Source organism: Pelophylax lessonae (assembly GCF_965119305.1).
Source record: "Pelophylax lessonae genome assembly, chromosome: 9".
Classification (NCBI taxonomy): domain Eukaryota; kingdom Metazoa; phylum Chordata; class Amphibia; order Anura; family Ranidae; genus Pelophylax; species Pelophylax lessonae.
This window is the reverse complement of record NC_138776.1, coordinates 203,798,169-203,819,121: the sequence shown is the minus strand read 5'-3', so window position 1 is coordinate 203,819,121 and position 20,953 is coordinate 203,798,169. Positions and strand designations below refer to the sequence as shown.

Here is a 20,953-nt window from a genome sequence, read left to right as displayed (position 1 = left end):
TAATGTTTCAATTTAAGCATTCATAAAATTGCTGTTCCTTGCCAATCTAAATTAAAAAATAAAATGTTTGCCTCCCTAAGGAAGTGCCCAGCCCCCCCACGCCAGTTTTATTTTACAATACCTTGCTTATTAGCCTAAAAAATGCCCATTACTGTTTTTTTAACAGTCGGCTCCCTTTGACTTCAATGGGGTTAGGAATCTGCCCTCAAAGTTTAGTAATGTTTGCTGAACCCATCTCAAATCATGTTCTGGTCGTCCTTATTTACCACCGCTGTGAGGGAGTCTGTCTGTGTTTCTTTACTGACAAAAATATTATTTTTCATTTTATTTTTGGAGTGGACATTTCCTGAAAATGTTTTATCATATAGAGGAGTAGGGTTAAAAATGATCCACTGCAAACCTTCTTGTTGTGTCACACAATGATCAGCTGATTTTTTTTTTAATTAACAAAGGGTTAGGGTTGCCATTAGGATTAGTGTTTTTAGGCTCAAAAGCAGGTCCAGGATAGTTAAGAGGAGCCTTCCTAACTCTCAAGAGCAATTGGACATAGGGAATGCATCCTAGAAAACTTCAATAAAGTTTCTATGGCATATCTCTATGCCCTGCTTGTTGTCCCCTGCCACGATAACCCGGGTGCTATTGCCCACAAAATGGCAGTTAGGACATGTTCTGTATGACAGGACTAGCAGGATCTGTTCCTGTTCAAAATTAGATTTGCCAATATCTACAAGTGTCATTAGGAAATTTGATGTAACAATGTATTGTTATGTGGTTTTTACTCAATTTATTTTATAAGTAGATAAAAGGAATATCCTTTATTCTACAGATGACATCAGTTAAAGCAACCTTACAAATAAAAACATTTACTTTGTTATCTTAGGCTATGAAAAAATACTGGCAATTAAACAGGTCTATAGCATAAATGTAAGCATCATTCTAGTTCATTAGGGGTATATAGATCCAAAAGCTGAAGCCGCCTTAAGTTTGCTTCCCTGGTAATCTCCAATTAATTTTGCTAAATAGTAAAATCTTGCTAAAAACTCCTAATTTTGGTCATTCATAGTGATAAGACAGGGTGAAAATGTAAACATTAAAAAAGTGTAATGAAAAGGATTAGAGCTTAATCTATTAAAATTAACTAGTCATGATACAACATGACTCAGGTACATAATGAAAATAACAGTGTCTGTAGTTAATTGGAGATGATTGCAGTAAAAGCTGCCCCCTGTCAGCTGCAGTCTGAATTACAAGAAGATCATGTTGGTGGACACAGTAGGCATGAATTATTTACAATGTTCTCTGTGGACTAGCTTCTTTACAGAAATGTTAAATAAGGTAGAATTTACACTATGTATACATGTGTGTGTGTATATATATATATATATATATATATATATATTGTGATTTTTTGTATTCTCAATCACTTTCTGTAGGACCACTATAAGCACAGCACACCGTATAAGGAAAATATTATAAGGAAATTATATTTATGAACTATTAATGCATTTAAAGCACTATTGTCACTTGTAAAGCACTTTATGAGGCACGTAGAAACTTTACAAGTAAGGAGTTTTATGTAGTTTTACCATTACTGAGCAAAAGATAACTGTTGCAGTACTCTATATAAATATAAATGTAGCACCCTCCTAGGTAGGTGCTAGGTAAAAGCATTGTTTGCTCCATCTGCTTATCAGGGGAGCTTGATCAGTAGTTTTGCCTGTTGCATGTGTCTATGTGTGATTCATTTAGTCTGAGGGAGTGTCTCCACTGTATCCAATAGAGAAGCATGTTGGACAGTGGAGGAAACCCAGCCAATGACACACAGGCTTTTGTGGCTATCCCAGAGGGTTGGCAAAGAAGTGGTGTATCCTGGGATAGATCATAAAAGTCAAGGGCACATGTGACAGGGCGTCTTTGGGCGGGAAGCCAGGTCCCAGGAGTAGGGTGATGCAGAAAAGAGGAAGCCAATGCGCTGCCAATGGGATATAGGGAAAAAAGTGGGAGTGAAGTGGAATCTGTGTGATAGGACCAAGATTCCTGTAATTGGCAGCCAATTCTAAAGTGTCACCACTTATTAGAAGGATAAGAAGAAAGAAGAGGGGAAATCAGCGCCTGTCTAGCGAGACAGGAGGAGGGTGATGGCTGTCTCTCCTACTGTCAGCAAGGAAGGTGGTCACAGGCAGTCGCCCTAGTGGACAGAGTGTGTGATGTTGAGCCAGGAGGTCCAGGATACTGATGTGTGGAGATGAAGGCAGAGCAACCCAGGGAAAAACAGTGTCCGTGAGTACTGGGAAGATTGACGGGGGTCTGCCCAGGAAGGGGACCACTCCAGTGGAGAGTCTGGATCCCACTCATCCCTTCTCCCATCCAAGTTCTAAAATAAAACACAAAAACCAAAACCTCCGGACTGTTCCTTGTCTGAGCCAAGCGATAAAGTGATACGTTTTACAGGCTGTTGCTATGGGTAACCCAGGGGAATCCATTCTCAGCAGCCCCCTAGTTGGTAGTGCTACATTTGAGGGCTCATCCGGGATATCGCCCTGGGTTACCAGAATGGTTGCGAATGGCAACGGCCGTGGAAAAATTCCAAAAATGTCATTTTTCTCTCAAGGACTGTGTTTTAATGCTCAAGAGAAGTGTGAGGCCTGCTCTACAGGGTATAGGGTGAGTGGGATGAAGAACCAAATGCACAATAATAGTTGCCTCTGGAAACAAAATAATTCCTATCAGAGTCGAAAAATTGTTTATTCAAGTGATGTGCTGGAGAGCGGGAGAGTTGCATCTTACTGTGAAAATGGACTGTGCCTGCTTAACAGTAAATGGTGCGGACGGAGAAAATGGCGGCCCAGGGCACGTGGATCAGTGTGCCGGGGGCCATGTGTGTGCCAGAGCTATGCAGGAAAATGTTGACCGTGCATCCAATGACAGCGGGACATTCTTCCAAAATAGTGGCAAAGTAGATGCTGTACACAAATCTTTTGATCATTTAATGACAGTGGGACATTTTTCAACTACAGTATGGCGAGTTTTGTTTGTACAAGTGCTAAGAAGAGAAATTTTGGCCGTGCATTCGACAGCGGGACAATTCTACTGACTAGCAAAGAGGGTTAACTGGCTTAGAGTGATGGAGGTGCAGTTGGAGCCCTGGTACAAGCAAGGGTGGCGGATGCGTGCAAGCTGAGAGGCACGATGCTCTTTAGAGTAACTTTCATGCAGGTTAAGCTGAGAGATAGCGGCATCGGAAGGGTTACTGTACCGCGCTGGAAAACGCATGCTGGAAAGTTCTGCCTAGCAGGAGGAGCCACCGCCAGTCTAGAGATCTAGAGACGCCGCTCCCGCACAGTCAATCTGAAACAGGAAGCAAAGTCTATAAACTACTTCGGCTTCTAAGTGGGGCTGAGAGGGAGACATGTGTGCGGAGGAGCAAGATGATGAGTACCGGATTGAGCTGGAGCACAGAGGCTATCCCACATGTTGGCGGAGAACCTGCGGAGCAGACCAGAGAGCCGAAGACATCCACCTTGTGGGATACAGTGGCGCGGAGTGTGCCCGACGGAAGACTGGCGTTGTGCACTATAGGAGGCATGGAGCACTTGGGCCTGGTATGTAGTCAGTGTCTGAGCGTTACCATACAGATGCAAGCTTGGGACCAGTGCGGGCACTGCAGCAATCTTCTGCTGTGGGCAGAGAGGAGTGAAGGTCGGCCCAGAAAATTGAGTGTGACATGGAGGACCAGGGTCACTCATGCCCAGTCGGCTGCTGAGTCGGGGGCCTCTCCTGAGCCGTGGAAGAGCAATGTTGCGGTTCATGATGCAGTTGGAGTCCATGCAGTCTTTCAGTGGTCCAGCGTGCGCATGGAAGGAGATCCAAATGTCCGAGCCAGAATGCATGCAGGTAGTATGGGCCAGGGAGTGGCCACCTGATGCATTAAAAACTGCAGCGGCAGAGAAGAAGTCTGCTCCCATACAGGCAGAGGGTAGAAAATAGCCAGCAGTGACCGGGGCTGCTACTGTGAGTGTGAGCAGCGAGGAAGAGGCCCGGGTCATTGATGTAGGGTCACCCAGCTTCCAGAATCGGTTCGGATCCTTGGAGGAGGGATTGGATGTTTGGAAGTCTGAGAAAGAGACTGAATGGGACTGGGGGTCCGAATATCAGAGCAGTCCAGCCAGTTTTGATACACCTTATGAGGAGACTAGGCATTCAGTGGTGTGAGGAGAGTGCGCCAGGAATCTGGGGCTCTGTGGGGCCTATGCTAATTGGGTCCCAGACCTAACTCCACCTAAGAACTATGCCCGGGCTTGGGATCAAAATGAGGCCTATGCTTCCCTCATCAAAAGAGAAGAAACCCCATACTCTCCAGCCTGGTGAGGTAATTGGAAGACCCTCCCCAGATTTTCTAGAATGCCGAGGTGGATACAGAGGAAGGTGGCCTTAGAGTATGGGTATGACTATCCCTGTGCTCCACGGGAGGTCATGCTAGAGATAGAGGCCATAAGAGAGTCCTGGTGTGATGAAGCTTTATGGGACTTTCTCTTTGTACCCAATTCATACCGCAATTAGTTCAGGCTGGACTTGTGGAAGACTTTCCTCTCTGTAAAAGCTCAACGGAACCATGGGCAGGCTATCTATTTGGATCAAGTGGAAGTTCGCTGCCCAGATGGATCAGGCCAGGCCTGGTTGATCCGAATTCAGGAGAAAGATGGAAAGACTGTGCAGATTCCCCATCCAGACTTCTATTGCTAAAGAAACTTACCAAGTTCAATTAAGTCTAGTTAGCCTAAGCTTACTGTCTGGAAAAGAGGAGAAAAAAATATATATATTACAACTATGGAACATTCAAGTCCAATTATTGTTGGGGCTTATGCCGTATGTCCATTCTTCCTCCCCCCTCTATCCTTGCAGAAAGGGGTTGAGGACAATTTGAGATACCACTGGCTAGTGGACTTGTGCTAGAGGGCCGATCCTCTCAGGAGAAATAAAAGACTGTAGCATGTTGTTCCCCAGATCCTTTGAGCCATTGGGCTGAGATCATGGATTACAATATTCAGAGTCTCAAGTGAACTACCTTTGGGCCAATGGGCCAACAGTGGAACTCTGAGGGTAACTGCCTGAAAAAAAAAGTGGGTGGTATCCTGGAAGTCTTTTGGTGGGGGGTGCCCTGGTGCCAGAGGCCCCTGAAGAAGCTGCCTAGAAACCCCTGTGGGACTGATGGGTTGTCCAGGCTCCGGCAACCAAGTCTCTGAAAGGAAGAATAATGGGTTACCGTTGCAGTGAAGAGGACATTGTAGACACCCGTTTTATTGGACTATTTGTAGACCGTCAGTGATAGGGCTTAGGGTCGATTTAAAGGAGCAACACTGAGCGTCGAGTCAAGAATGACAAGTGGATGTCTACCAAGTTATCTAGATAGGGATGCTGGATGAGAAGGCTGCCCTCGAGGGGAGGGTCTTCTCATCTTAAAATGAGTGAGGCAATTAATTGTGTATATGTACATATGATGAAGTGTCTAACCCTTTTCTTTCGTCCCTCTGCAGGATGTTCAGAACTGTAGAGACAGATAGTTAGGATAACCTGAGCAGATTTTTTGCTTGGTGGGGGGGGGGGGGGGTTGCACTGCTTAAATACACCCCAAAGATTGTATCATATTTGTACAAACAGAGTATTTATATTTTTTTCTTTGTAATTTATTTGTACATTTTTTTCTTCCCTTTTCCCCCTTTCCAGGTTTTTGGGATACTCCTAAGTTTTTCCAGCAGGGATTTTTGTAGGGGGGGGCTGCCCCAGAGCCAATGGGGACATGGCTCATTTTTGGTGGGGGGGGGTGGATGTAGCACCCCCCTAGGTAGGTGCTAGGTAAAAGCATTGTTTGCTCCATCTGCTTATCAGGGGAGCCTGATCAGTAGTTTTGCCTGTTGCATGTGTCTATGTGTGATTCATTTAGTCTGAGTCTGAGGGAGTGTCTCCACTGAATCCAATAGGGGAGCCTGTTGGACAGTGGAGGAAACCCAGCCAATGACACACAGGCTTTTGTGGCTATCCCAGAGGGTTGGCACAGAAGTGGTGCATCCTGGGATAAGTCATAAAAGCCAAGGGCACATGTGACAGGGCGTCTTTGGGCAGGAAGCCAGGTGCCAGGAGGAGGGTGACGACTGTCTCTCCTCCTGTCAGCAAGGAAGGTGGTCACAGGCAGTCAGCCTAGTGGACGGAGTGTGTGATGCTGAGCCAGGAGGTCCAGGATCCTGACGTGTGGAGATAAAGGCAGAGCAACCCAGAGAATAACAGTGTCTGTGAGTACCGAGAAGCTTGCCAGGGGTCTGCCCAGGAAGGGGACCACTCCAGTGGAGAGTCAGTGAACAAGGGGCTAGTATGCACAGGAAGTGAGAAAGGGGGTGCCAAGTCAGGACTCTGAAGAGAAATTCAGTCAGGAACCTATCTTCTACTTCACTTTCTTGGCAAGGTGAAGCAGCGGCCTTGCCGCACACATTACAGTTAGTGTCCTCAGAGATTGTGCATAGTGTAAATTGGAGTATCCCACTCATCCCTTCTCCCATCCAAGTTCTAAAATAAAACACAAAAACCAAATCCCCTGGACTGTTCATTGTCTGAGCCAAGCGATAAAGTGATACGTTTTACAGACTGTTGCTATGGGTAACCCAGGGGAATCCATTCTCAGCAGCTCCCTAGGGGGCAGTGCTGCATAAATAACAGTTGATTATAGTAGCTGAATATTGGTATATACTTTGCAATAAGGAAGTAATTTACCTGGATATACGGAATTGAGGAGAAACTTACTGAATAATAAAACCTATCCAATAAACAACATTTAACCCAGCATTTGGTATTTAGCAGCGGCAGACCCATTAATTACTATCTCTACTATACTTCCTTTTTAGGGTAAGTAATATGGCGGACAGCAGCTCTATTTAAACATCTGTGCATTTATTTATATTTTTTCATAACATATATCTTTTGCGCAGGATTACATATAACATTTCTGATATATATATATATATATACTTGGTATATATTATCCACAAGTGCACTAAGCATTGTTGAAACCCTATATTTACAAAGTGATTACTGTACAGTTAACATTTTTATAAAGTCAGGTTACTTTGAGTGTCCTTAGATGTGCTCTAGCACTGATATACAGCTGTTTTTTGGCATTACTTTGTTATTCAAGTCCAAAAGAGAAATACTGTTTTCCAGGAGATAATAACCACCTTCCTACCTATAAAGTACTTCATTTTCTGTACAGCCAGTGCTTGGCTAAATAAAAGGCCCTTATGTAATATCACTGCTTTACCCTGAAGATTGAGAGTCCCAGCCTGTGAGATAGATTCATTTATCTGGGAAGTTTTACTTCTCCTAAACTTCTGTGTGCTGCATTACGTACTGTGTAAAAAAGGGAATGTAAAGAAAAAGGGGTTCAAATGAGCCCCTTTTTCTAGATGGGATGGCGACAGGCTGTTTTAAAAAAATAGGCATTCCTTTAGCCAGTACAGGGGTTTCTAGGCAGATTTAGGTGGGGAAGCCAGCGTATGGTCAGAAAAAGCCCCAATCACAGTGGGGCTTATTCTGTAGCTAGGAAGAGTAGAACTTAAACTGTTTTATTCTTGTTTTCTTCCCGCCTTTGAGCCTGCCTGGGAGCTATTTAAAAGGGGGCTCAGCGCCTGAAGCATCACTTACCTCAAGAAGAACTTCGTGGCAAGTTGACAAGTTTTGTTCCCCTCCCCTCCCTCCCCTTGACTGTCGCGGCCAGTTTATACTTGTTAGGTCATCTTTGCGCGGTGCAAAGAGGGACGTTTTTTGTGGTTTATCTACCATTTCGTGTGATGAGTTTGTTTGGATAATTTGGTTGATTATATTATAATTTTTTGGTAACCTGGATCTCAGTGATCGGGTTAAAGTTTATTGAGTTTATGTTAATTTATTGATACAAGTATTAAAACGGCCGCGGCCTTTATAATTCCAGATTGGCGTTCAGTCTCTTTATTTTTAGTTTAAGTTATTAAAGAATAAGAATAAGTCCTGTCTGCTATCCCATTGAGAAGTTCTTTCTGCACCCTGTCTAATGGAACACACACATCTAGTCTTTATAAGGAGGTAACTATGGCTGGTATTAACAAATATACAATGGTTGTATAGCATAGCTTCCAACTGTCCCCAATTTTGAGGGACTGTCCCTGATTTGAAACAGAGTCCCTCTGTCCCTCTTTCCTCCTCATGTGTCCCTCATTTTGGTCTGATATACATAGTTGTATATAAAACGCACAATTTACCTATAAAAAAGTGTTTCCCAGTGCTAAACCTTTCATCCAGTTTCTAAATTGCTGCATTTGTAAATTTCAAAAGCCAGTATAAAGGAATAGTAGTGGTAAAAAAAAGCACTTGTGGGTTTACCTAATATTTTTTTTTTTTCGTATAATTGTCCTTTACCCCCTTCCTGACCAGGGCCTATTTTGCGATTCGGCACTGTTTGACTTTAACGGATAATTGCGCAGTCGTGCGACGCTGTACCCAAACAAATTTGAGCTCCTTTTTTTCCCACAAACAGAGCTTTCTTTTGGTGGTATTTGATCACCTGTGCGATTTTTTGATCATGCGCTATAAACAAAACAAGCGCTTAATTTATAAAATAAGATCTGCAGGTATCGACAGCAGGGTTTGCTCTTGGATACGGAACTGGCTTAAAGGGCGTGTCTAAAGAGTGGTAATAAACAGCGCATACTCAGACTGGTCTGAGGTAGTAAGCGGGGTGCCCCAGGGCTCAGTCCTGGGACCAACCTTGTTCAATTTATTCATAAACAGCATTGAGGACGTGATCAGTAGCTCTATATCAGTTTTTGCAGATGACACAAAATTGGCCAGAGCAATAACTGCACAGCATGAAGCAGATATCCTACAGAATGACCTGGACAAAATTACAGAGTGGGCAACGACATGGCAAATGAGGTTTAACGTGGAGAAGTGTAAGGTTTTGCACTTGGGGACTAAAAACATAAAAGCACAATACACGTTAGGAGGGGAACCCTTGGGGGAATCAAAAATGGAGAAGGATCTGGGAGTCTTGGTTGATGATAGATTAGGCAACAGCATGCAATGTCAAGCGGCAGCTGCCAAAGCCAGCAGAATATTAGCATGCATAAAGACAGGGATGTATTCCAGAGATAAGACTATAATCCTTCCACTTTATAAAACTCTGGTCCGACCGCATCTGGAGTATTCTGTCCAGTTCTGGTCGCCAGTCCTCAGGAGGGATGTGTTGGAGCTGGAGAGAGTCCAGAGAAGGGCAACTAAACTAATTAGGGGATTGGAGGACCTTGACTATGAAGAGCGTCTACAATCGCTCGATTTATTCTCCCTGGAGAAGAGACGTCTGAGGGGGGACATGATAGCAATTTATAAATATCTTAATGGGGATCCCAGCTTAGAAAAAAAGCTGTTCATTCGAAGGGATTGCATGAGGACTTGAGGGCATACAATGCGATTAGAGGAGAAGCGTTTTAACCTCAGGCAACGTGGGGGGTTCTTTACTGTTAGGGCTACAAGATTGTGGAATTCTCTACCACAAGAGGTGGTTTCTGCGGGTAGTATGGTGGCTTTCAAAAGGCTCTTAGACGTACATCTCAAGGATCAGGACATTAAGGGCTATGTGAGATGATTACAGCCACACACACCTACACAGGTTGAACTGGATGGACTATTGTCTTTATTCAACCTCACCTACTATTTAACTATGTAACTATGTAAATCTTCCTCTGACCTACAGCAACCCTCCCCCCCCCCCCCCCAACCCTCAGCTGCCTCCATAACTTTCCAGTGCGGGGATTGACGTTTATATAACTAAAGGACTTTAGGATGTTCTCATCAAGAGAAAAAAGTATTATTATTGGGTTCATGAAGAATCATTCTTGCCAAACCAATCTATTAACATGAAGAATTTAGCCATCTAGATAAAGGAAGGTCGGTAGATGGGGTGTATCTATTACAGGTCTTTGGACATGGACCATAGGGTATGTAACTGGATTGAAAACTGGTTACAGGGGCGTGTCCAAAGGGTGGTGATAAATGGCGAGTACTCCGAATAGTCCAGTGTGATAATTGGGGTCCCCCCAGGGATCTGTCCTGGAACCAATTCTGTTTAACTTATTCATACATTATATAGAGGTTGGTATAAATGGTCAATATCAGTATTTGCGGACGATATAAAGCTAGGCAGCGCAATAACTTCTGTGCAGGATGTGGAAACCTGACAAGAAGACCTAAACAAAAATCATGGGTTGGGCAACTACATAGCAAATGAGGTTCAATGTTAAAAAAATGTAAGGTAATGCACTTGGGTGCTAAAAATACGAGTGCAAATTACTCGCTATGGGGGAAACCTCTGGGGGAATCCAGGATGGATAAGGACCTGGGGGTCCTAGTAGATGACAGGCTCAGCAATGCAATGTCATGCAATACCAAGCTGCTGCAAGCAAAGCCAACAGAATATTGGCATGCATTAAAAAGGGGATTCACTCCAGATATAAAATGATTATTCTTCCTCTTTACAAGACTCAGGTACAGCCGTGTCTTGAATATGCCGTCCAGTTCTGAGCACCAGTACTCAAGAAGGATGTGCTGGAACTGGAAAATGGGCAGAGAAGGGCAACGAAGCCTTTAACATAACAAAGGGACTGGAGGACCTCAGTTATGGGGAAAGACTACAAGCATTGAACTTATTGTGAAGATCCACTCCCTAAGGCGTGTAACTATGTAATATGTAACAATTTTGCAAAAATATCAATATTTTTCACATTTTTTTATATGAAATTCCCCCAAAAAAATGTAAAAATCTAAGTTTTTTAACATTTGTTTTCTGCTACCTATGTTTGGTAAAAAAAAAAATCACAAAAAGCGTATTTTGATTGGTTTGCGCAAAAGTTATTGCGTTTACTAACTAAGGGAAAGATTTTTGTCATTTTTATTGTTTTTTTTTTAACGAGTAATGGCGGTGATCTGCATTTTTTTTTTGCGGGACTGCGACATTGCGGCTGACATTTTTGACACTTTTGGGGGTTACCAGTGACATTACTACAGTAATCAGTGCTATACATATGCACTGTTACTGTAAAAATGACACTGGCAGGGAAGGGTTAACCTTGTTTGAGAAGGAGGGGTTAAGTGTGTCCCTAGGGGCGTGCTTCTAACTGTGATTGGATGTGGCTGTGTGTGTAATAGCAGAGATCTACAGTCCTACATAGCAGGACCGTATGATCTGTGCTGTTACACAAGGGAGAGAGACAGGTGGACTTGTTTTCATTAGCCACCTGCCTTTCTCCCGGTGTAATCGACGATCGCGAGTGACTGGCGGACATCGGGGTCCGCCGGTCACTCGCATGGGGGGGGCCCGTGAGCGAGCGGGAGCGTGCCTCCGGCGGCGTGCGCTTGCTCCCTAGAGCCTCACAGGCTAGCGACGTAGTACTACGTCGCTTTGCCTGTGAGGGGCTGACTGCCGATGTAAATAGTCGTTAGGCAGTCGGCAAGGGGTTAAGGGGGGTGTGGCAGGTTGTGTATCCTATGTCTACATACTTGTGCTAATAAGTGTCCCTCATTCCCATCTCAAAAAGTTGGGAGGTATGATAGAGTCCTATCATGCCTGAACAGTGAACATAGAAAGAGATAACTAATGAACCCATCTATCTGCTAGTCTGCGCTCTCCTCCTACCAGCATGCTGCAATAAATCTGATTGGCCTATTTTGCTTCTTCTCCCTCCCTATCTCTGAGCTCTGCTGTACAGTAGACTGCAAAATGCTAATTCCAATGCTTTGAAATTGACAATGCTTTAAAAATGACATTTAAACATCGATGGAACTACCACCATAGAAGCCCATTTGGCTACAATGAGGCCTGATCCAGAGCGGGCCAAATAAGGTCCCCAATGATGAAAGTCATGAAGCAGTTACCCTGACCCCATCTAGACCTTCATCAGCCTGAGACTTGCACAGGACATGGCAGTTCACCTGAATGCAGATGTCATTTGTAAAACACAGACCCTGGAGAGGAAGTTTTCCAGTACTTACTTCCTCTGTGGCTCTGACAATTGACATCTAAAGCAAAGGAAGTACGTAGTAGAAGGCTTCTTTTGGCGGGTTTCTTGTTTACAAATGACAGTGATAGTGGGGTGACCTGTCATATGTTGTGAATAATACAATGATGACAAACTCCAAAACTCCAACAGAGTGCTGTACTTGTGTAACGATGGTCGGAAGTTTCCAGAGTACCTAGTTCTTCTGTCATTGCAAGCATATGGACTATATTACCAAAAGTATTGGGACACCTGCCTTTACACGCACATGAACTTTAACCTCCACCCATCCGCGCTACAGCCTATATACGGCTGCAGCGCGGACTTGAATTTTCGGGAGGCCGTTCTTAAACGGCCTCCCAGAGACACGCCCCCCGCGCGCTCCCGTGAGCGCGCAGCGGGGAGAATCTGTTTCGGCCGTGGTGAATGGCCAATCACAGCGGCCATTCACCACGTGATCGGGCCGTCCAATGAGCGATGATCTCATATGTAAACATATGAGATCATCTCTCATCGCCGGCGCTCCTTCTTCACACAGAGCCTGCAGTGTGAGGAAGGAGGGGGAGCCTCACAGCGCCGGGGACACACAGGAATGTAATCAGGGCACTGATCACCAGTGCCCTGATTACTAAAGGTAAAAACATACACACAGTGCCCCCCCATCAGTGCCCATCATCAGTGCCCCCCATCAATGCCCACAATCAGTGCCCATAGTGCTACCAGTCAGTGCCCATCAGTGCCTGCTCATCTAGGCACTGATGAGCACTGACTGGCAGCACTATGGGCACTGAGTGTGGGCACTGATGGTGCTGCCCATCAGTGCTGCTCATCAGTGCCACCCGTCAGTGTCCAGTGCCATCCGCCAGTGCCCATCAGTGCCGCCTCTCAGTGCCCATCAGTGCCGCCCGTCAGTGCCGCCTCTCAGTACCCAGCAGTGCCACCTCTCAGTGCCACCTCTCAGTGCCCAGCAGTGCCACCTCTCAGTGCCCAGCAGTGCCGCCTATCAGTGCTCATCAGTGCCGCCTATCAGTGCCGCCTATCAATGCCGCCTATCAGTGCTCATCAGTGCGGCATATTAGTACCTCCTCATCAGTGCCCATAAGTGCCACCTCATCAGTGCCCATAAGTGCCACCTCATCAGTGCCCATCAGTGCAGCCTATCAGTGCCCATCAGTGCGAAATATTTATTTTCAAAATTTACTCGCAGAAAATAAGAAAAACTTTTTTTTTTTTCAAAATTTTCTGTCTTTATTCTTTTTTTTTGTAAAAAATAAAAAACCCCAAAGGTGATTAAATACCACCAAAAGAAAGCTCTATTTGTGTGAAAAAAATGATAAAAATTTCATATGGGTACAGTGTAGCATGACCGCGCAATTGTCATTCAAAGTGTGACAGCGCTGAAAGCTGAAAATTGGCCTGGATGGGAAGGGGGTTTAAGTGCACAGAAGGCAAGTAGTTAATGTCATCCCAGTCTTAGTCTGTAAGGTTCAATATTGAGTTAGCCCACCCTTTGCAGCTATAACAACTTCAACTCTTTTGGAACAGCTGCCCACAAGGTTTAGGAGTGTCTATGAGAATGTTTGACCATTCTTCCAGAAGTGCGTTTGTGAGGTCAGGCACTGATGTGGACAAGAAGGCCTGGCTCACAGTTTGCTCTTTAACCACTTTACAACCGGAGGATTTTGCTGTCTTCCGTCCAGGCCACTTTTTGCGATTCGGCGCTGTGCGACTTCAACTGACAATTGCGCGGTCGTGCGACGCCGTACCCAAACGAAATTTACGTCCTTTTTTTCCCACAAACAGAGCTTTCTTTTGGTGGTATTTGATCACCTGTGCGATTTTTACTTTTTGCGCTATAAACAAAAAAAGAGCGTTTATTTTGAAAAAATAACAATATTTTTCACATTTTTTTATATGAAATTCCCCCCAAAAAAGATGTAAAAACCAATTTTTTTAAAAGTTTTTGGCCAATTTGTTTTATGCTACATATGTTTGGTAAAAAAAATCGCAATAAGCGTATTTTGATTGGTTTGCGCAAAAGTTATTGCGTTTACTAACAAAGGGAAAGATTTCTGTCATTTTTGGTGTTTTTTTTTTAACGCGTAATGGCGGCGATCTGCGATTTTTTTTGCGGGACTGCGACATTGCGGCGGACAGACCGGACCCCTGACTGACATTTTTGACACTTTTGGGGGTACCAGTGACATTACTGCAGTAATCAGTGCTATATATATGCACTGTTACTGTAAAAATGACACTGGCAGGGAAGGGGTTAATTTTATTGGAGAGGGAGGGGTTAATGTATGCCTGGTGCTTACTGACGTGTAGGGGGGGAGGTGACTATGTGATTCATGGACAGATCGGATGTCCAGCTATGCTGAACAGTCCGATCTGTCACTCCCTGTCACTATGGAGATCCGCCCGCTGTGTTTACACACAGCGGGCGGATCTCCAGACTCGATCCCCGACGATCGGGTAAGAGCAGCGGCGATCGCCGCTGCTCCTCCCCTGGCCCGACTCCCGCTGTGAATGAAAACAGCGGGAGCGAGCCTCCGGCGGCGCGCAAGCGCCGCCCAGAAGGGGAGGAGTCCAGTCACGTTAATACTACATGGCTGGACGGGAACGAGCCACTCTGCCGCAGTAGTATTACTGTGAGCGGTAGTAGAGTGGTTAACTCATCCCAAAGGGTTCTATCTAACAGTTGGATCTTGGATAAATCTTCTCTGCAAGGATACCTGTCTTCTTCCTGTCGGTTTACTTCCAGCAATGCTTCATACCCTGTATAAAAAAAAGATCTATGTACTTACCTTTTTTTTTTAATCCAGTCATGTGATTCAGCAGTTCCCTTCTGCTAGAGAGCACTTGACAACAGATGTGAATTTCCGAAGCCATGATGTCACCCATAGACTTCCATAGCCCATCTGTTGTCAGTGCTCTCTCATCTCCCCTGCAGCAGCCACTCACTGAAACAGGGGAGCCGGAGCTGCCAGATCATGCAACCAGTGTAAGGGCTCTTTCACACAGGCGATCCGATCAGATCCACCTGTCAGTTTTTTAGGCGGATCTGATCGGATCCTCCATGCAGCTCTATGGGGCAGCGGGTGTCAGCGGAGACACCTCCGCTGACACCCGCTGCCATCCGCATCCGATCCTGTGCGTGAAATCTGGATGGATGGAAACCCTATTTTTCCATCCGTTCAGTAATCGGATCGGATCGGATCTGATGAGAGCGGACAAGCGGTCCGCTCTCATCCAATCCCCCATAGAGGGCAGCGGGGGCTGAGACACCTCCCTCTCCGCTCTGCAAGCGGAGACGGAGTTGTCATCCGCCGGCTCAGCGGGGAAGGCGGACCGTGTGAAAGAGCCCTAAAATAAATAAGTACATGTTTTTTTTTAATACAGGATAGATAGGAGGAAAGTTAGAGTCAGTCTTATCTTCCACTTCAACAACTTTGGATCTTCAAGCAGAACAGCAGTACAGATGGTCCGACGGGGAAGCGACCCCTCCTTTTCCCTCCTCCAATGAGAAATGTCTTTTCATTGATTACACTGGTTGTAAAATGATCTATGAATGGAGGAGAGTCTGATCAGTCACAGGATTATCTCCTCCATGCACTGGAAATAGCTGCCAGCATAACATGTAGACTATGCTATGCAGCAACAAGTTACCCTGATTGAGACACAGAGACATTGCTGGGAAGAATCCATGTTTATACAGCTTTCCTAATCTAGTATATATATATATATTCTTTTTTTTTTTTTTTTTTGATAATTTCATAATTTAGTTTTTCTTTTTCTGCAATGTGTGCATTCTCTTTGCCATTCTGTTTTTGCCTTAGTGATTTGAAACTTGCAACCATGAACAAAATTCCCCTTGGGGTGGGACTTTGAAGGCACTAAGTACTAAATAATGTGAATAAAAATCAGTTTTTTTAAGTTAGCATAAAAACACCAATGCTATATGGACATGGTTGTACATGGAATACATATACATATTACACCAGTGTTAATAGACAAAAAAGCATTGACGTCCTCCACCCAACGTGTTTCGGGGCTTTCACAGCTCCTTCTTCAGGGGTGTGGTTGGCATCAGCCTTATAGATTCCATTGGTGTATACAGCAATCCCATGTCAGCATTTAAAAACAAGATTTCAGGAGAGCTGCCACTTCGCCTAAGGATGTGATTAGCACCCAATTTATATAAAGAGCTGTGAGGTAGGTATGGTTAGTAAGCAAAACTTAGCCCGACCAGTGTGATTCCTGGCTACTGAGGCCTGACAGACAGGTTCTAGTATCCGTGAGCATATAATGTGACCTGTCTCTCCTGAGGTTTGAAGATGCAACTGTTTAGTAGACTTTAATTTTCAGAAAACGTACTGTCTGATCATTTAGCCAATTACGCATCCTGTTACAGGGTCTTCTGCATAGTTTTTTTTTTCTTTTGGAGATGAAAAAGGATTGACGTCCTCCACCTGATGCGTTTTGGGGCTTTCACAGCTTCTTCTTCAGGGGTGTGGTTGTCATCAACCTTATAGATTCCATTGGTGTATACAGAATTGCCATGTCAGCATTTAAAAACAAGATCTCAGGAGAGCTACCACTTCACCTAAGAATATGATTAGTACCCAATGTTTATACAAGGCTGTGAGGTAGGTATGGTTAGTAAGCAATACTTAGCCTGACCAGTGTTATTCTTGGCTACTGAGGCCTGACAGACCGGTTCTAGTATCAGTGAGCATATAATGTGACCTGTCTCTCCTGAGGTTTGAAGATGCAACTGTTTAGTACACCTACATTTTCAAAACAAGGTAATGTCTGATCATCTAGTCATATGCATGCTGTTATAGGGTATCTGCATAGTTTTTTTTCTTTCGGAGACTAAAAAGGATTGACACCTTCCACTCGATGCGTTTCGGCAATTTAACAGCTTCTTCTTCAGGGGTGTGGTTGGCATCAACCTTATAGATTCCATTGGTGTATACAGAATTGCCATGTCGGCATTTAAAAACAAGATCTCAGGAGAGCTACCACTTCGCCTAAGAATATGATTAGCACCCAATGGTTATACAAGGCTATGAGGCAGGTATGGTTAGTAAGCAATATTTAGCCTGACCAGTGTGATTCTTAGCTACTGAGGCCTGACAGACCGGTTCTAGTATCAGTGAGCATATAATGTGACCTGTCTCTCCTGAGGTTTGAAGATGCAACTGTTTAGTACACCTACATTTTCAAAACAAGGTAATGTCTGATCATCTAGTCATATGCATCCTGTTATAGGGTGTCTGCATAGTTTTTTTTCTTTTGGAGACTAAAAAGGATTGACACCTTCCACCCAACGCGTTTCGGCAATTTAACAGCTTCTTCTTCAGGGAGTGGTTGGCATCAACCTTATAGATTCCATTGGTGTATACAGCATTTCCATGTCAGCATTTAAAAACAAGATCTCAGGGGAGCTACCACTTTGCCTAAGGATATGATTAGTACCCAATGTTTATACAAGGCTGTGAGGCAGGTATGGTTAGTAAGCAATACTTAGCCCGACCAGTGGGATTCTTGGCTACTGAGGCCTGACAGACCGGTTCTAGTATTAGTGAGCATATAATGTGACCTGTCTCTCCGGAGGTTTGAAGATGCAACTGTTTAGTACACTTTAATTTTCAAAAAACGTACTGTCTGATCATTTAGTCGATATGCATCCTGTTATAGGGTATCTGCATAGTTTTTTTTTTTCTTTTGGAGACCAATTACCATGTTTTTGCTACGGGGTCCTGTGATTACTAGTTACTAGTTTAGTTTACAGTTCTTTTTATTATTTTGTGATCTGTTATAGTATGTGTCTGTTTGAATTAATCCCCTCTGTGCACTTCTTCCTAATTTCCACATCCCATAAGGGTTTTCCCACTGTGAGCCTGATTCTAAAATCCTTGGCATGCAGAAGAGAATACCGCAAAGCAGCATATAATGAAGTTGTACATAGTGCAGTTATTTTTCCAATAATTGTTCAATAAATATACAAATATGTTTTACATTTGTCTGGAATTCCTCTTTAAGGCAAAGGTGTACTGAAAAATATGTCGGACAAATCCCTAATTATATTTATTTTCTATAACAATTATTCTGAAAATAAGCCGTGTGCCACTTCATATTTATCTTCTAATGAGATATAATGGAATCACATGTGACATTTGGAGCATAGACATTTGCAAATGTAATGTCAAATCGAGCTCAGAGAGACCAGTAAGGATTACAAAACACCAGTGTTCATCTTTTTTTAATATTGACTAACCTGGGGGGAGTTTGAAGCTCACCGAACAATATTCCTTTCTCTCGCCTTTTGCACTTTACAGAGGGAAAACAAGAAGCTGGGAAAAGTGGGTTTGAATAATGTATGTAGCTTGGCGTACTGTTGTGGGTCCCTTGAATAAAGAGTATGTCACAATGACTTTACCCTAATTTGTTTCTAGAAGATTGTACTTCTAGCAATATAGTGCTGGTCAATGTCATTTTATACTGTGATATTTAAAGTGCAAGAAATTGCAGTGTGTCAGAGGACCCAAAAGAATTGGCTCAGAAGATGATATTTATATTTATTCATTTGACCCCTTACAAAAATATGTGGTGTTTGTACATGTTTTAGCTATGTATTTAGAGATTTGGGAGTTCTGAGGCTGCTTTTTCTGATGTTTACCTGGTCAGAGAAGTTTTCTTGCTGGAATGTGTATATGCAACGATGCAATGAAGTCATGGCAAGGGCACCTTTGGTGCTCAAGCAGGAGAAGGGTGCAAAAAGGGCAAGACCTGCAAACCTTGCTGCAGAAGTAGTTCCCAGCTCAAGATGGTGGGAGACACACTTTGGCCTTGCCACCATGTGTCCCAAAGCAGCGGACGCCAACCAGTGGACGTGGACCATAAGAAAATATTGGTGGTCCATCCCCAGGGGTTCTGCCGCAAATCGACATTGTGGTGGATGTATACTGCCCAATGTTGATTCCAGTGTTGTTCTCAATTGCCTCATTTCCACTGAGTGGAACGGTTCGGGTTGGTACAGTTTGGAAGGGTTGGAATGGTTCGGCCTATTCAGGTGAGCATTTCCACTGCAAGTGGGACCGCTGGGGGCCATGCAGGGTTCACACGAAACGTGGTGTTTGTTTTGTGCTTTTGTTTGATGTGAGCATTGACGTTTTCCTGTCCACCAATCAGTGGAATTTATCGTGTTACGCCAGTAGCTCCGCCCTAACCGTACCATACCATTTCCTATGGCCCTACATCTGAAGGAGGACCAGGAATGGTGCGGTTCGGTTTGGTTGTATGGGCCACTTTCATAATGGAAACACTCAAAATAGTGTACTGTACCGAACTGACCCAAACCGATTCGCTCAGTGGAAACGAGGCAAATGTGTGCTGACAATTGATACTTTCAGAGCACATTGACACCCGATGCCTGCTCTGTAGTTCTGGCTACTTAGAACTCAGAGGGAGGCACCAGGGGTAGCACAGAGCACGGGAGGCAAAGGAGGGGATTTCCAATGCACATGGCTGGATAAGGAGGTAAGATCTAACAACGAGTCTGTGTGATGCAGAAGGGGGGAGGGCAGAGAGTCTGAGCATTGGGTGTATAAGACAGCAGTGTGATCCAGGAGGACAGGGGCAGAAATCTGGAGCATTGTGTGTTTAAGACATATAAATTGCATGCTAGTGGTCTGCGGGATTCAAAATTGTGAGTTTAGTGGCCCGGGAGGTCCAAAAGGTTGGCGACCTTTATCCCGGCACTGAATGAAGAACCCTCTAAAAATTGCACTCTGAGCAGTTTTTTAAAAAAAAAATTGTTATGGCAATAATTTCACCAAAACACTTTGCACACTAATAATAAACACATGGCAAATCCAAGTGTAGTGCACTCCACAGTGAAATGGGATCCTCCTCTGCACAGCCATGCACACTGACTTTTCACAGTCTCCTAGAGTCAGAAAACAGTCCAGTGCTTTGTTTTTATGTTTTATTGAGGGGATAAAACTTGGATGGGGAGTAGGGAAATTTTGGGATGCCCATTGACTTCAGAAACTCTTCAGGAACAACTTTTTCTATATACAACTATATACAGTCTACAGATATATTCCTCTTCTTCCTCCAGCACTCACTTGCTTGCAAAGCCAGATCAAGCAAAAGCCCTTTACAGACAGGGACCCCGGGACCCTTTGGTTGTGTAGCAAAGTGTCCAGCACACATTCCTGTGGCTACTAATCCCAGTACCACCTATTCAGGCACTGCCAGCCTGCCTGGCTGCTGCTGCCTCTCTCACTAGACCTCTTGGCTACTTCTCCACAGTCCCCCAGACTGACACCACAGTCTGGCCAGACTGACTCTCTTCTGACAATCCTCCAAGACTGCACACTCACCAGCCCACCTGGTTGACTTCTCCTTGAGAACTCCTGGACGTGCTGACCTGCTTGTGCTGTCCTCACACTTGCTCCTGTGGCTCCAGGAAAGGAAATCCTCTGCCAAGCCCCAAGCCAGAGGTCCCCCCCCCTCCCCAGACTAGGGGGCACCCTCAAGGGCCACCGACAGCCTCCTCCTGTCATACTACCCCCCTTCTTGTTACACTAACCCCCTCCTTTCACAATGCCCCCCTCTGGACCCTTTTGTTTCTGAATGGGCACAGTGAGTGATTGGTACCGCACTCACTGTGTCCATTCATAACTGAAGCATAGTAACTGTTTACTATGCTTCAGTTTTTGAATGAATGGGAAGTTCTGTAAAGAGCTAATCCTGTCCATTCATTCTGTGCAGTTGAGGCTGCCAAGATAGAGATTGAGGGCCCCGGACTCCGAGAAAAAGGGCCCCTGCAAGGGTGGGGGGCCCATCATGGTTTCTTGTACTGGGGC

General features: G+C 44.5%; 1 protein-coding gene across 2 annotated transcripts in view; it reads left to right on the top strand.

Moving 5' to 3' along the window:
- The window catches only part of LOC309563838 (rap1 GTPase-GDP dissociation stimulator 1-like), a 296,711-nt gene that overhangs the window by 112,978 nt on the left and 162,780 nt on the right, over positions 1-20,953 (top strand). The gene's annotated exons all lie outside the window — the stretch shown is intronic.